General features: G+C 43.2%; 1 long non-coding RNA gene across 2 annotated transcripts in view; it reads right to left on the reverse strand.

The window, feature by feature from the left end:
• Nucleotides 1-1,742: 1,742 nt before the first annotated feature.
• LOC111768975 (uncharacterized) overlaps nucleotides 1,743-16,393 on the reverse strand; it is a 40,243-nt gene continuing 25,592 nt past the window's right edge. For both annotated transcript variants that reach the window (XR_011429143.1, XR_002801650.2), the window contains 2 exons: nucleotides 6,809-6,898; nucleotides 1,743-4,918 (listed from right to left, as the gene is read on the reverse strand). This is a non-coding gene — a long non-coding RNA (uncharacterized lncRNA). The remainder of the gene's footprint in view (nucleotides 4,919-6,808; nucleotides 6,899-16,393) is intronic.

Genomic DNA, 16,393 nt, shown 5'->3' on the forward strand with positions numbered 1-16,393 from the left:
TTTGAATGAGTAAAGAGATTCAGAGCCTTGTTCCATGTGGACTACACCACTGGAGACAAGATTGGTAATGACTTCTCTCAGAGAGAAAATGGAGAAATGAACAGAACTGAAGCCCTGGGAATGTCTTCAAAGAGAGCAAACAGAGAAGAAGGACAGTCATTAAATGTGCCATTGGAAAATCAGAGGGGTTCCTTCTCCCACATCAGTGGCAGATGATAGACAGCCAAAATTGTCTAATCCAAGCCTTCAGACCAAATGAAGTCCAAATATTTCCTCCACTCCTTCTCTCCTTCCAAAATCTTGGAAGATGCTAGCCCCTGCTTCACCCAACTCCTCCTGACTGCAGTCTCTATTAGTTTCCACATTTAGTCTTAGTTCTGAAAATCAGCAGCCTCAACTTCTCCTCTTTCCCAACCAATCCGGTGGCAGAGGGAATGACTGTCCCATCCTACATTCCAGAGAAAGTCTGCTATCCCTGGGTAAAGAGGAAAATCTCCCCTCTCTGAGATTTTGCTCCTTTCCTTGCAAGAAGCTAGATACACTCACAAAGAGGCACAGTGCCCTTCCAAAAATCAACCAAAGCCCCTTCCAGATGTAGGATTCACTTTTCTCAGGGTGTTAGTCATTTCTATAACCATTGAGTTTCCACCAGTTTTAGGGTCAAATGAAAAGCCAGCCCCGACAGGGCCTTTCAGCTCCCTGGGAATTAGGAAGAAGTGTTCATTACCTGGCAGAGCTGATTGCCTTTTTCTTTTCAACTGTGATTGGTGGCCCAGAAACCACAGCCATCAAATACAGAGGCTCTGCTAAATCATCACTATTTCAGCTACTAATTAGGTCTAATGTTCACAGCAGAGGAGTCTGTGGGGGCAATAAACCACTCCTTTAAGTGATTAAACTTCCAAGTGAACATACTTTGATTACCACAAGAACCATTCCCTGGCAAAGGTTCTCTGAGGCAACAGCATCCCCAAGATACAGCTTTGTAAATGGAGGATCAGAAGCCTGAAATTCTGTGTGTGCAGGGGCACCCCGTCTCCTCTGACCAGACTCCTCTGGTTCTGTTGAGATGCTTCAGGGGACTACTTATGTGACAAAGTTAAAGAAGTTTCAGTGAATAGCAAGTTCACTGGCTCACCGACAAGTGCCCAAAGGCTTGGGCCATCGCAGGGAGAATGACTAGAAGCACAGCTGGGAAGACAGTCATCTGCTACTTCTGAGGGATTGGGTCCCCTGCCCCTTGGTTCCACTTTAAAGGAGTGGGTTTAGAGAAAGGCACCATGGTGGTGAGGAAACATGGTGGTGAGTGAGCACTGTGCTAAGTACTTCCAAGTGAGTTATCTTACGGCAAAAACATAGGCATTTGCTCCAGATCTTCTTCAGAAGTATTCACTTAATGTGCATTAAAAAAGAACTACACATGAGTTGCATGCTCATTGTAGAAAAATTGGAAAATGTGAACAAGCAAAAAAGAAAGTTGTAGTATTCCATAAACCCACATCTAAAGAAGGATTTCTTAACCTCAGCACCCTGACATTTTGAGCTGGGTAATCCTTTGTTGTGAGGGCTGTCCGGTGCATTGTAGGATGTTTTGCAGCATCTCTAGCCTCTACCCACTAGATGCCATTAGTACGCTGTCCCCCACATTTGGAAGAAGCAAAAATATCACCATATATTGCCATATGCCCCCAGCAGTGAAGTCACTCCCACTGAGAACCACTGCTCTGGAGATTACTGGTAATGTCATTTTCTAGTCTTTATTCCTGTATACATACAAGTGAATGCATATTTTTAAATGGAGTTGTAGTATATCCATTGTTTTGTATTTTCATTTTTCACTGAACTATAGATCCTGAACATTTTCCCATGTTGATACCTGTTCCACAACCTCATCCTAACCTCTCTTTTATGCTCCATGGCATAGCTGTGCCATGACTTATTTCATTCTGGTTGTAGGACATTAACAGTATCTCCAAGAGCAATGAGAGTATTAAAACAAAAACAAAACAAAAATATTGTGCCTCTTTTGCCTTCGAAAATGGGAAGAGGGTGGAATAATGCATATGAAGGGGAAAATAAATCCTACTGTGTCCTTCCACTTACAGAGGCCACTGGGGGAGCAAAAAAGGGAGAGAAACCTTAAGACTTTTTTGTGCTGTTACCGGGTAAGATCCTGAGTTGAATCCATTCATGAGTCTCTGGTTAGGATGGGGTAGCAATTGAGGAGCAGAGAGCCAGGTGAATTTGAAAAATATAACGGAAGGGAAATAACTGAGGGATGAATAGGCAAGGAGGAGACCAAGAACAAGGGATCCTGGAAAACAGAGATGAGTAGATGGAAAGAGGTTGAGACTGGAGGTTGCTAAAAAATGTAGTTGTCTGCTGAAGGTCAACCCCTTCATTGTCCAAATCCTTAGTGAAAGTTGATCACACTGCTTCTTTGTGTCCAAGGTATCTGGGGGAGTGAAGGCTATTTGGAGTGGATTGTATTGTACAGAGTGGTATTATTCAGAAAAGGGACATGTGCAAAATACACGATGGGGACAGAGAATTAAACAGATTTTGGAGGCATAGGCAACTCAAAGAACAAGAATCACCAGAGATATTGGGATTGTGGTCGCAGGGTTTCCCCAGCACATGAGATGAGCATCTGAGCCAATCTTGGTTAAATGTTAAAGGCCAAGTTGACCTCAGCAGGATAAAGGATTTAAAGACTATCCAATCAGCAAAGACTTAAATTACACCTTTTTTTTTTTTTACTCTTATAAACAACACTACATTGAATACCATTGTGGTTAAATATTTGCAAACAACTTAATTTTTTTCTTTAGGCTAATATTAGAAATGGAATTTCTGGGCCCAAGAGAATGCACATTCTTAAGGTTTCTAGTACATATTGTCAAACACTTGTCGAGCCTGAGAAGGTTTTAGTAATAATTTACAATTTAACTATACCACCAACAGGTTATGACAGTTCCCTTTTCCCCTTTATTTCACCAACATTGGTATATGTTCTTCCCATTTTACAGGAGAGAGAAATGAGGCCTGCCCATGTTCATAGAGTGGTGGAGCCAAGAACCAGAGCCCACAGCTTTCTGACTCCGAGTCCTGAGCTTTATCCACCACATTGCCTCCTTTATCAGAACTGGGAGTACTTAACTTTTGGGGGACTGAGTCTGTTACTCCTCTGTTTAACCTCATTTCTCTTAGGCTAAAGTCCAAACTCTCAGTGGCTTGGAAAGCCCTTCACAATCTAGTCCCTATTCACTTGTCTGCCTTTTCATTACCTTGAATTTTTTAAGCTCTCATCATACAAAATTTCTTTAAGTTCTCAAATGTACTTTGCTTTCTTTCTTGCCTCAGAGCCTCTGCCCCTGCTCTTTCCTCTCTCCCCACCCATCTTTGCCTGGCTAATTTCTGCCCATCCTTCGTATTAAACCTAAAGATCAGTCCCTTCATGACCTTGAAATTCTGGGGTATGCACCCTTATCACTCCCATGTGCTTCTAAGCACTTTTTACTTCCCTGGGATAGTACCTATTAGGTGAGTTGTAATTCCTGTCTAATTATCTGACTTCCTTATTAGTCTTTAAGCTACTTGGACAAGATCCATGTTTATAAAACCCAAGATCAATTCTTGCTGAGCGGTGCATTCCCCTTTAGACTAGGCAGCTACATGCCACGTTACCAGAGTCCCAACCACTTTTGAGGGTTAAGCAGCTTGCCTCACTCCTCTGTGTTCCCTGCTTGGCATCTATAGGCATTTGAGTACACCCTTCTTTCAATAGACAGATGTATTTCATGTTAATGTCAGGAAGAACCTTCCAATATTAAGAGCTGTTCAACAACAGAGTAGACCCTCTCTTTTTTATGTTGTAAGATGGTCTTCATTGCTTCTTAGTAACACCCAGTCCTCCCAATATGACTGAAGAGGCCAGAGGTCAGGAATGAGCCTGCCACCCTCCCAACCAGGCCACCCTACATGTGCCAGGTGGTCTCTGAGTGGGTGTGGAGCCAAATCAAACTAAATGACTGTCTTGGCAACAGATAACTTTCTAAGACTCCAACTTGCTTTCAGCCCAGCCAAAGGCTTGCCGCTCTGAGGCAAATGTCACTGTGGTGGAGTTGTCTTAATGAGAAGGCATGCTTGCCTCTCTTCTGGGGGAGTTTCCTAGAGCGATGCTCTTAGAAACTCCTTGGCAGGAATCCTGAGCCAGGCTTGGCATTGACAGCGTCCTCCTGCTGGCATTAACAAGCCTCTTATTTAAATGTAAATGAGCTCTCAGTGCCAGTTTGTGAGCGAAACACATCGCTTGTGTTAAACCAGAGATGGGAATGCTACAACACACCAAATGTCGGCTCGGTTTCCACTTCCCCACCACATCCGTAGTTCTGAGTGGAGCTCTCTGTGCCTTGTCTTCTGCAAAGTTGGGAGTCCTCAGACAACAGGGAGAATTTGTGGAGTCTGGGGCCCTATTTATAGCCCTAAATCTTCTTTGATGTGACCTTGATCACATTAGATGCCACTTCCCACTCCCCCAGTCCCAGTCCCCACCAGTGTCCCTTCATAGACTTTGTTGGGGGCTTGTGCTAGGGAAGATGATCCAGGGTACCAATGGTGCCTGCTGTCCCTAACTGGTCCTTAGACTGGTTTGGGACTCCTATGGAGAGAAGGGTTTGAGGCTGATAGGATCTGGAGGATTTGCACAAGCCTTTGTGAGACTGAACACCGAGAACTGCACATAAGGCAGGGGGAAGGAGGAGATGCTGTCCTGCCTTCTTCAGGAAACCAGTGACTGTCTTGCATCCTGCAGATTAGAAACCTTGGCGACAGAAGCCTTGAAACCAGACCTGATGTTCTCACAGGGGTGGGTGGAAGCAGTAAGGTGTCTATCATTCTGCGGGAATCAGATACGGACCTGTGAAAGTAGAGGAGAAAGATTAGGGCAGTGGTGGTTGTTGCTGACACTCTGCTTTGTGGGTCCATGTGGATCTCCTCTTTGAGGGCTTCCAACTATAGATGGGAGATATCTTAACGGAAGCTAATTTCTGGCAACCAGGCCAGTAGGAGTTTGTATTATCATAGTTTCAGTGAAAAGAATCTTCTTTGCTCTTTTTTTTGGTAGTCACAGACTGGTAATGCCTGAGGCATTTCAACTACACTCCAAAAATAAAAGAAGAGGGTCCTGCCTGGTGCTGCAGCAGTTAAGTTTGCGTGCTTCACTTTGGAGGCCCAGGGTTCGCCGGTTCGGATCCTGGGTGCGGACCTAAGCATAGCTTGTAAAGCCATGATGTGGCAGGTGTCCCACATATAAAGTAGAGGAAGATGGGCAGTGGTATTATCTCAGGGCCAGTCTTCCTCAGCAAAAAGAAAAGGATTGGCAGCAGATGTTAGCTCAGGGCTAATCTTCCTCAAGAGCAAAAAAAAAAAAAGAAGAAGAAGAACAGCATGGAAATAACGCTAGATTCTTTCCCCAGAGTCAGGAAATCTGTTGTTTAGTTCTGGCTCAGCCTCTAAGCCATAGTGTGAAGTTGAGCAAATTTCTTTCCCTCAGGAATTCAGTCTTCTCATCTGTAAAATGAGGCAATTGGGCTAAATAAGCCCAAAGAAGAATATATTGAAGAGCAGAGTAGAAACCAAATGTTCATTAATTCATTCTTTTAACAAATATTAAGTTCTTGCTCCTGCTGTGTATCAGGTAGTGTGCTAGGCTCTGCAGAGAGGATGGTGGAGAAGAACAGATGTGAGCCTTGTCTATATGGAAGTTTTGGTCAAGCAGGTGAGACAGCCATAATTAAAGGGGAAAAATAAATATAAAATTATAACTGTGATAATGCTATGAAGGTGAGAGAAATGGCTCTTTGGGAGTATAAATAGAAAAATTTGGGGACTCTAATCAATGCGTGTACTTTGTAGTTCAAGACAGCAAGAATATAGAAAGTAGCATGAGAGGGAGAGTGTCTAAGTGTGTACAGTGGATGATGCATGTGCAGGAAAAGATAAGACTAGGGGTGGGGGCCAGGCAGGGCATGATTATAGAGAAGGAAAATGGCGCCACACAAGCCAAGAAAGGAGAGCGTTAAGAATTAAGTAGTAGGTAAGAACTTGATAGAAAAGGCTGTGCTTTGCTTATCTCCTTTCTCCCCCTTTGCCTACACACACAACAATTAGCATAGAGCCTGGTACTGACTGGATGCTCCATGTATGCTTGTGGAATGAGTGAGTACATTTTTCTTAACTATGCAAAAGAGCAAGACTCAAAGGGCTGAATGAATTATACAAGGTCACTTAATTTGTTGGTGGCCAGAGATAAGATTGAGATCCAACTTTAAGATCATACAGTTCTTGAAAACAGAATTATTTTCATAACTGCAACCTCAGAACCTACTCCTAAGCAACAATTTCGACTCCAAGAGGGGTCTGAAGAGGAAGGGATCATCAGAAAGACAGCGCTTCAAGAGACACACTCATCCTCCTTCAACGCCTCATTAATGTCACGCTACAACCATTTGCCTTGTTCACAGAGACAAAGAAGGAAAAGGACCTTGCCTGAGACAATCTCTCTCTCTCTCCCCTGGTGCACTTTTTCTTCCCCTAAAGGAGCATTGGAGAGAAATGCTGTCTGGAAGGCTGACAGCTGGGCAGTCATCAGATTTACAGCAGCAGTAGAAGAGGTCAGAGGCTAAGTGGAAAACAGTGTAGATATAAAACATCCACTTCCTTGAAATATTGTCTTCCTCTGTGAAATGGACATAGGAAGTGATCTATCGTTCTTTGGTTCTCTTCATTTATGAAGTTTCTGCATTACCTTCTAAGTGTAAAACCTCCAAGCAGAATGCTTCCGACATTCGCCAGGTGCTGCTGGGCAGTTGGTCTGGTGAGGCACCTCTGAGTGCTTCTGCAAATGAGAGCAAAAGAAGACTACAGAACTCGCCTCGAGAAGTCTGAGTACCGCTGGGGCTCAGGCAGCCCCATTAGCCTTTGGCTTGAGCACTTGAATTACGGAAATGGTTTTCACATCGGTGGCATTCATACTTGGAAGAATATAGTGCAACCTGATGTCCATTCCATGTCCCTGGAACTGACTGTGCTTCTTGCACTTTTCAAAGTCAGAGAGGAAGCAGCCTTGGCCTCACAGTCTAAAAATCTACCCCAGAGTTAGCTGTATCCAACTAAGTTGTATTCTCTAGTTGCCTGTATGGCACAATTGAACAATTTATTTTCTGTGGATTGTATTTACATATGTAATGTGGACACCTGTGATGTGGGGAGTGTTGATGTGCAGCTAGGCTGAGTTCCTCCTAAGATGGAGAGCTGTCTGCAGAGGACTGAAATATCTATGGGGTAGGTCAGCAGGTGACTACTGGCAGTGGTGACCAAGAAACCTGCTAGGAAGGAACGTTTCTAAGGGACGAGAGCCAGTGGAGGCCTCTAACAAAGGTCCACAGAATATGGGCCTTGGGGAAAGGAGAGGGGTCATTCTCAGGGTATTGTACCCGTTAGACTCTGGTCTGTCTGCCTCCTCAACTCATGCCAGAGCTCAGGAAAATGGGTACTCATAATAAATTCATAACGATGGTTTTATTAAAGCCTGTAAAGATTAGGAGCACCAGGCAGCTCCAAATTGGAGCTGGAAGTTCCATGGAATATCACCTTACAAAACATAGAGGGAGGCAGCAGGAAGCAGCTGTGATGCTTTGAGGGTGAAACTATGAGTGGTGTCTGTACCTTTGAAGGCTACATGCACTTGAATTTGGGACAGCGGCATGGAGAGTTTGCCTCAGTCAGTGGCCAGAGTCAACAGAAGGAACTGGAAGGAGCAAAATGAAATATTCCAAATGATGCTGTGTATGGTAGCACACATGAGTCACTCCCTCAGGCTGCTCAGAAATAGCTTGAGAGAACTTTACAGAGGACCGTTGATGTTCAGGTGTGGATAAGGACCAGGAAAGGACTGTTTGGGAACTAAAATCATGCCCCCACACTTACTGCCAGGCTAGTGTGGCATATGGAAAACATGTGATTTGCTAGTGTTATTAATACATGCTTCAGTAATAATACTTCAGTACATTGCCTAGCTTATAATAGTCAATAAATGTTACATACTTCTATAAAAATTTCTAATACTGACACATAAACAAAATAAATTGATTATCCACAACTATAAGACACTACCTTCATTTAGGAATTATTTATGTTGTCTGCATGTAAAATTTTCATAGATATATATTTTTTCGCATATTATTTTTCACACATACATATTCTCTAACTGTTCATTGTTTCTGGAATACCTGTTGTATGTCCTCCAACTAGAGTAAGAATCAGGGCTCTTTCACATGATCTACTAGGAAGATCAGGCATGTTATCTTGTATTCCCTTTTGAAAGACTGATTGAAGCTCATAAACTTTAAAAATTGATGAGCCTCACAGAATCCCAGCTCCCATGTGCCTTCGCCTGACATCTTTCCACCATTTTCCCTTTAATAATATTTAGGGAGAAGGGCAAGAAAGGATGGTTTTCATGTCAGCCATGTGGTTGTCACCATATGGAGGTATGGATATCCTTTTAACCAACATCTGCCTCTGGTTTAGAGGAATGAAGGGGGTGTAAACCTTTCCAGTACATCAGAGATGTTCTCTGCACATGTTTAGAAAGATTTCTAGCATCTTCCCTTCTGTTTCCCACATATCACCCAAAACAGCAGGAGACCATTGTGTAGAAAGAGAACTTCACAAGAAGTAAGGGCTGAGTTATCACTCAAGAACCACATTTTACTAACTTTGGCCATAGCCCCATCACTCAGCCTCTCCAAGCTTTAGCTTCTTCTCCTGTAAAATGAGAATAATGACACCAGCCCTGACTACTTTACAGGATTGTTGTGAAGATCAAACTAAATGGTGAATGTGCAAGTCCTTTGAAAACTATAGATCAATGCAAATAAGTCCTTTGAAAGCTACTGATCCATGCAAATGTAAGGTATCATTACTGCTGTTAAAGAAGGTGCTTCCAAAACACTTGTTGATTGTCTAGGATTATGGGGGTTTGCTGCTTTCTCTCCTATGAGAGGAGCTCCTGCCTGGTCGTCTGGGTCCTCTGCCAGTCTGACCAGTGCAACATTTAAAATCTGATGACTGAGGCGCCATCCCTTACACCCTCTCCTACAGCAGAGGTCTTAAAGCTGGGCCCAAGAATTCTGAAGTGTGTGATACATTCTCAGGGGTGGAGAGCCCAGTGCTTCCAAGAATCCGAGGACCGGGCTTTCCCTCTTATTTTTCATTTTTGCCAGTTCCTTCATGCTTTCCTGGCTCAGTGGGAAAAAGTCTCAGTTTTGATCCTGCCATTGTGTGTTCCCAAATGAGTCACTTCCTAACGTGATGGCTTCAGTTCCTCAGCTGGTCAACTGGCTTTCTACCTACATGCACCAGAGCAGCTCCACATTTTCCCCTTTTTACATAAGCTTGGTGTTATGTAAGACATCACAAAAAAGATGCATTGCTAATTTCTCTAGACAACTTGGACTAGATCTTTTTTTGTAAACCATAGGTGATCTCTGATACTCTTGGCTCTTACATGTGGATTCTATAATCCTTTCTTGGGAAAGTGATGTAATCAACTCTAAAACAGGAATATTCATACATTTTTAATTGACAGAGTTTTGAAGCAATGACTGTGTAAGTACCTGCGTGAAGGATTATTCTTGTCAATGGTTCTCCCATCATATGCTTAGGATGAATTTCAGCCTGACTGAATCTTGCCAAGAAACTCATAGGAAAAGCTCTGCTTTCCCCACAAATGTTAAGATGTCTTGACCTCAGAGTGTTTGTTAAACTTTCTATTTCACTCAAAGTTGGGTATCAAATCCATTTAGTTTTATGAGGCTTACCCATTAAAGACACTTGGCAGGTTTTACTGACTACTATGGCAAAGGCATAGTCTCTCCCAGAGCATGCAGAATTTGGGATAAGGAGTAGAAGCTTCCTTATTGATGTCCACACCCAAGAAATGACTTATCTTCCAGGGAACAACCAAGTAAATAAAATATGAGTAAAGCCAATATCTCACTGTGAATAGTTATGGGGGCCTTTCAGATTGTATTTTGCATGAAAAGGCCTAGGAGGCCGTGAGGCCCACTCCTTTGCCTTTAGTCTAAACTTGACCTAAGATTCTCTGTGCCAGTCTCCTGGAAATCATAGCCTAGGGACAGAATGAGATGCTGTTTGTATTAACCCAATGCATAGCAGTAATGCTAAAGGAGGAAGGCCAGGATCTTAAAAGTTAATACATCTGAGCTCATTCTCCTTGGGGCAGAGACAAGCCCTTGCGAATGAACTATTGGTCTTTCCTTCATACTGCAATAGGAAAGTGGCCACAGTCAGAATTATGGAATCTCAGCTTTGGAAAAGACCTAAGAGGTCAAGTTGTTCAACTTTTACTGGCAGCTGGAATCCCCTCTAAATTATCTCTTCCAAATAGTTGTTGAGCCAGTGCTTGATTATCTCCAGTGACAAGAAACTCACCCTCTGAGGAGCTCTACTGTTGAACAGTTCTATAAAAAGTCATTTTTTTTAATGCTGAGCTATCATTGACTTGAATTTCTCCCCACTGATTCTAGTTACATCCTCTGGTGCCACAGAAAAGAAGTTAGTTGAACAAATCTGTCCCCTTCTCCCAATGGCAATCCTTCCTTGATGTGAGCATAGTGAACATTCTCTCTTTTGAAAGGGAACGAACTTTTCATTTAGCTCCACCACATGCTAGCTCCTACTGTTACCTCCCATCAGCCTCACTATTATTGTATTGGGATGGGAATTACCCAGTGTTCATTAGCCCATTAAAGCTCAGAGAGATGGAATTCTACAGGGCCACCCAACTTGAAGGTGCCACATCAGGAATTCAGTACCAGCCCTAGAAAACCAATGCACTTTCAATTATTTTCTGCTGCTTTCCAGCACAATGGATCCTGGCAAGACCACTGGATGCTCCTATTCACATTTCCTACCTTAAAACAAACAAAGAAAATTAGAAAAGACATCTAAAATTAAATGGTGGCTATGACTGCCTATCTTGGTGCTGGAGATCCTCAAGTGTGAGGTTACCTCTGAAATCTGAAGGTCTAGAACTCGGCAGGAAACTCAGATACAAAATACTCCTTTGAGACCAGCTCAGAGAGTTGCGGTTCAGAGCCACGTTGCTGCTCTCCAAGGCAGCAATCATTGCGTGGCAATATATTCAAGAGACAGTTAAAAAATATCTCTTCCCCATTTAGTGCTTTAGAAACAGAATCTACTGCCTAATTGAGAATCCTTTCTGCCTAATTACTCCGTTCCCAATTTTTTTTAAGCATCAGAGTTTCTGTGGAATTACGTACTGTATAATTTCATCATTTAGCAATATGTAAATCAGGAGAAGAAAGGAAGAGGGAGAGAGCGACAGGAGAGGGCTCATCCTTTGAATTTCTGTGCAGAAATGGCCAATGAGGTATGTGTCGACAAGGGAAGAGCCCCATGCTACATGGCAGAGCTGGGTGTGAGTTCCAGTTCCTCCAATGAATAGCTCTGTACTCTTCGGGAAAATCACATCGTCTTCCTGAGCCTCAGTTTCCCCTTCTGTCACATTGTGCACGTTTGTTCCCAGCACCTAGTCTAGAGCCCGGCACAGAGTAAAGTCTTGATAATTGCCTGGTAACTACCCAGTGAATGAATGAGTACCTGGTTTGCCTCCCTCAAAGAGTCATTAGCAGGGTGAAATGATATGATGGATGTGAAAACATTTAATAAACTGCAAAATGCTGATAAGGTATAGAGTGCTTTAAGCACTGAGAAAATACAGTTATAGCCCTAAATCAGAAAACACCTTTTTCTTACCTTGCTTGTTGATAAAGTGTTCTGCTTCTTTAGAAGTAAAGATAAAACGATAATGATCCAATGTGCTAGCATCTGTTACAGATGAAATCCACTTTTAATTCCCCTGGCTGTCCTGCCACGCTCGGCAGAGGAGAAAATGGTGGACTTGAGCTTGTCTTTTTCAGTGTGTTTAGGGAAACTCAAGTCCTGCATTCTGTGTCCCCTGGAGGCCCCTGGGGTAGGTGCTCCCCAGGGGGCACCACTCAGGTTCAACTATGGGCCTGGTTTGTTTCCAGCCCACCTGTTCAGGTAGAGGCAGCATGTGGCTAGCGGCAGAGAGCCTCGGGCTGTCACACTCACTCTTCAAGAGACAGTGGCTTCAAGTCCTCTTGCTGTGAGGTTTGCTCTGAGGACCGAGGATTGCACTCTTCTTCAATCCCTGAGAAAGGGGCTCTTACTCCTTGTTGCCTCATCAATTCAATCTTCCCCACCATGTCAGGGAAAATTCAGAGCAGGCTCATCCCTCTCTAAAGTAGAAAATCCAATTTGGATCGTCCCTGTGTCTTCATGAGACACTAAGTAGGTAAGGTTCAATGACTTAAATGTCTGCACTCAGGAGAACTGGGAAGCCACTCCCCTTCTAGGCCTCAGTTTCTCCTTTTCTTTGCAAAAAAGCTAAAAGTAAGTGATATCCAGCTATTCTTCAACTTTCCACTGCAACACACTCTCTCTGTGACCAGAGTCCCTGGGCCTCCCAGTTCAGTGTTTTGGCACAGGTGGACTGACCTTGCATTGGCAGAGAGAAGAATTAAATGGCCCAGTGAACCCACCTGCTTATGCCAGCATGGAAGAGTCAGCAAATGCAGACTGGAGAGTTCGTCTTCTGAACACTATTTTTCATACAGTGTAGGGCCTTGTCTTAATGGTGGTTGAGATGCAATGAGGTCTAGTGGGAAAGCACAGGGCTTGGGATCAAGAGACCTGGAGCCTCTCCCACAGCCATGCTGTATGACCCTGGGCAAATCACTTCACCCCTCCCAGCTTTGAGTTTTCTCACTTGTAAAATAAGATAACAATACCTTCCCCCACAGGTGGTTGTAAGATCAAGTGAGAAAATGCATTTTAAATTACAATCCTCAACAAAAACAAAGGATATTATTGATATAATTTCCAAGAGCTTTGAGAAAGGATTAGACCGCCAACCATATATCAAAGAGCAGGCCATTTTAGTGGTGGAGACTTAAATTTATATTTCGTTTCAGAATTTCCAAGGGCATCAGATGTACACAGAACGAAACGGACAACTGTACAGTTAGGAGAAGCATAACTTTCTTAGAAATCATCTCTTCCTACTCCCCAAACTTTCTCTATCTTATAGATAGCCAACCCCGAGCAAATATTGAGCTCCTAGAATACGGCAAACTCAAAGTATGGGGCTACTGATACGAACCAGCTAGGTAGAGTTCCTGCCCTCAATCTGTTTGTGTTCTAGCTGGGGAAGCAGGAAGTAGGCACATAAACAAACATAATAATTTCATGTATTCTATTGGTGTTACAACAAATCAAAAATAAGGTGACGGGGGTGAGAGGCTTGAATAGCCGGTGAAGGCCGCCATGAGAAGGTGATGTGTAGTTGGAAGTTTGAATGATAAGAAGGAGGTAGTCATGGAAAAATTTGTTCAAGGTCACAGAGCTAATCAGAAATGGACCCAGGCAGGCCTAGCATCCAGGGCTCGAGACTTCCTTTGCTGTGCTCACTGACCCATGCCGGTTTTCCTCCTGAATCCTGAGTCTACACATTTGCTCACTCAGCCAAGATCCACCCGTTTTGGGCCCAGAGCCTCTTTTCTCCAGGGTCTAAGATGCCTTGCCTCTCCCACCCCTGGGCCAAGGCTGAACTGTCCTTAAGTTCTCACGGCATATTGATTCAACATAATCATATCCCAGGCCTTGTTATCCCAAGTCTCTCTGCTGTAAGTCACAAGTCATCAACACAACAGAGTTCAGCAGTGATCGACTGCATTCCAGTCATTTGAAAGCTATTTGTGGGAGGTACTTTGGGAGTTTCTTAAGAACTGACCCCCGCCCACAAGAAGGTCACACAAAGTCTATTTAATAAAGGGTAGGAGAGAGAGGAAAGGATAACATAAGTGTTCAAACAACTATTTTTATCCATTCATTCTGCGTTAATGGAGCACTGACAGTGTGCAAGGCATTATGTAAGGTGCTAGAATGCTCACAGAAATAGATCAGGCAGAATCTGCACTCTCAAGAAATTCTGAGTTTGGTGAGAAAGAGAAGCTTAGATACACATATGATTATAATACAAGTATTAGATACTACAGGCAGAGAATCATAAAAGAAATACAACCAGTGGTAGGCAAAGAGCACTATTTCCTTTGAGGTGAACCATGGAAGGCTTCCCAAAGGAGATGGCATTTGAGCTGAGCCTTGAGGGGAAGGAGGAAAAAGCAATCTAAGTAGAAGGAGAGGTAATAAGTCACAGAATCAGCAAAGTAGAAGGAGGGTTTGGCTGGGATACATACATACGGTGGAGAGTAAGGCCGTGCCCTAGAGAACTCTGTCTTCTTACCCACTCTTCTCTGCCTCTGCTCACAAGCTTGAACCCCACACAGGCTGTCTTTGATCACAGGTACATAGGGCACTGTTCTTTTTTCTTTGAAGACAGCACCCACAACAGCTTCCTCACTGTGTCATGTGGAAATGTCCTATCTGAGAATCACTAGCCTGGGGACAGTGCCGGGTCTTCTTGTCATGCTTCCTTCAATCTTAAGAACTGGAACTTCTGCCATGCAATGACAATTCTCAGCAACTCATTTTAAAAACTTATGTTAGAGACAGCCCTGACAGTCTAGTGGTTAAAGTTCAGCGCCCTCACCACTTCAGTGGCCCCAGTTCGCTTCCTGGTCATGGAACCACACCACCTGTCTGTCAGTTGCTATGCTATGGCAGCAGCTCACATAGAAGAACTACAAGGACTTACAATTAGGATAAACAACCGTGAGCTGGGGCTTTGGGGAGAAAAAAAAAGAGGAAGATTGGCAACAGATGTTAGCTTAGGGCAAATCCCTCCCCGCAAAAAAAATAAAACCAACAAAAAACTTACGTTAGCTGTGACCTTTATAACTGAAAAATTGGTGGCAGACAGATGTAAGGGGTCCTGGTCTCTCAGTTAAGACTATTTCTGAAACTCCGGCTACTTGTCAGCATCTCCATCTGGAAGCCTCAGAGGTACCCTGGACTCCTAACCTGAACTCATCCTCTTTCTTCCCCAAATCTGCTCCTTTTCTCATACACATTTTGGCTACTTGTTCACCTAATTAACAGTCGATACAAGGGTATCAATTCAAGTTATTGCATTTATAGCTCGGTCTCTTCCAGGTTTCTCATCTTCTATGCATAATTAGTTAACCAAATCCTGATAAATTTACTTCTTCAGTGTCTGAATTTTCCCCTTTTCGAGCCCCATTACCAATGGTTTAAGTCATCATTTACTGGTTTGGCTGCTGCGATAACTCCAAATTGGTCACCTTGCCTTTAGCCTCCTGCCTCTCTTGTACATCTGCTGTGCTGTTGCTATAATGATCTTTCAGAAGGATAGAACATTTCTCAAAAATATTCATGGTCTCTACTTGCATAAGGAACACAAACGGTTTTACACGGCATTCACGGTCCTCCTCAGTTTGGCTTCAACAATATCATCAGCCTCTTCTTCCAGTGCTTCTCTGCCACATATATCTCATATTCCACTCTCACCAGATTATTTTTCACCATTTTCTCCACCATCTTGTCCTATAAAATCCTATCTATCTTTCAAGATCAATCCACATGCTGTCTCTTTTATGATGCCCTTCCTAACCCTCATGCTTCTTGCTGGATTCACCACAGCTTCCTTTGTACTCCTGAAGCTTCTGATTTTTCTGTCATGTGGCCAACAGAATAATGGCCCCCAGTGATGCCCATGTCCTAATCCCCAGAACCTATGACCTTGTTACCTTACATGGCAAAAGGAACTTTGCAGATGCAATTAACTTAAGGATCTTGAAATGGGAGAGTTATCCTGGATTATCCAAGTGGACCACTGTCATCAAAAAGGTCCTTATACAAAGAAGGCAGGAGGTTGGAGAGGAGAAAAGATGCTATACTTCTAGCTTTGAAGATGGAGGAGGGGGCCAAGAGCCAAGGAGTGCAGGTGGCCTCTAGAAGCTGGAAAATGTAAAGAAAGAGATTTTCTCCTAAAGCCTTCAGAAGGAATGCATCCCTGTGAACCCCTTTTAAACTTCTGACCTCCAGAACTGTGTGATAATAAGTTTGTATCATTTTAAGTCACAAAATTTCTGTAATTTGTTAAAGCTACAATAGGAAACTAATAAATTTACTGAGCAATTTTTTTTTTTTTTTTTTTTTTGCCTGGTACTATCTTGTCTTTCCTAATATTGTAAACTCCTTGAAAGCAAAGACCAATCAGATTAATTGTCTTATCCCCTGGGTACTTAACACAGGGCTTTGCACATGTAGATGCCAAATA

Source organism: Equus caballus, chromosome 19 (assembly GCF_041296265.1).
Source record: "Equus caballus isolate H_3958 breed thoroughbred chromosome 19, TB-T2T, whole genome shotgun sequence".
In the NCBI taxonomy this organism is placed as follows: domain Eukaryota; kingdom Metazoa; phylum Chordata; class Mammalia; order Perissodactyla; family Equidae; genus Equus; species Equus caballus.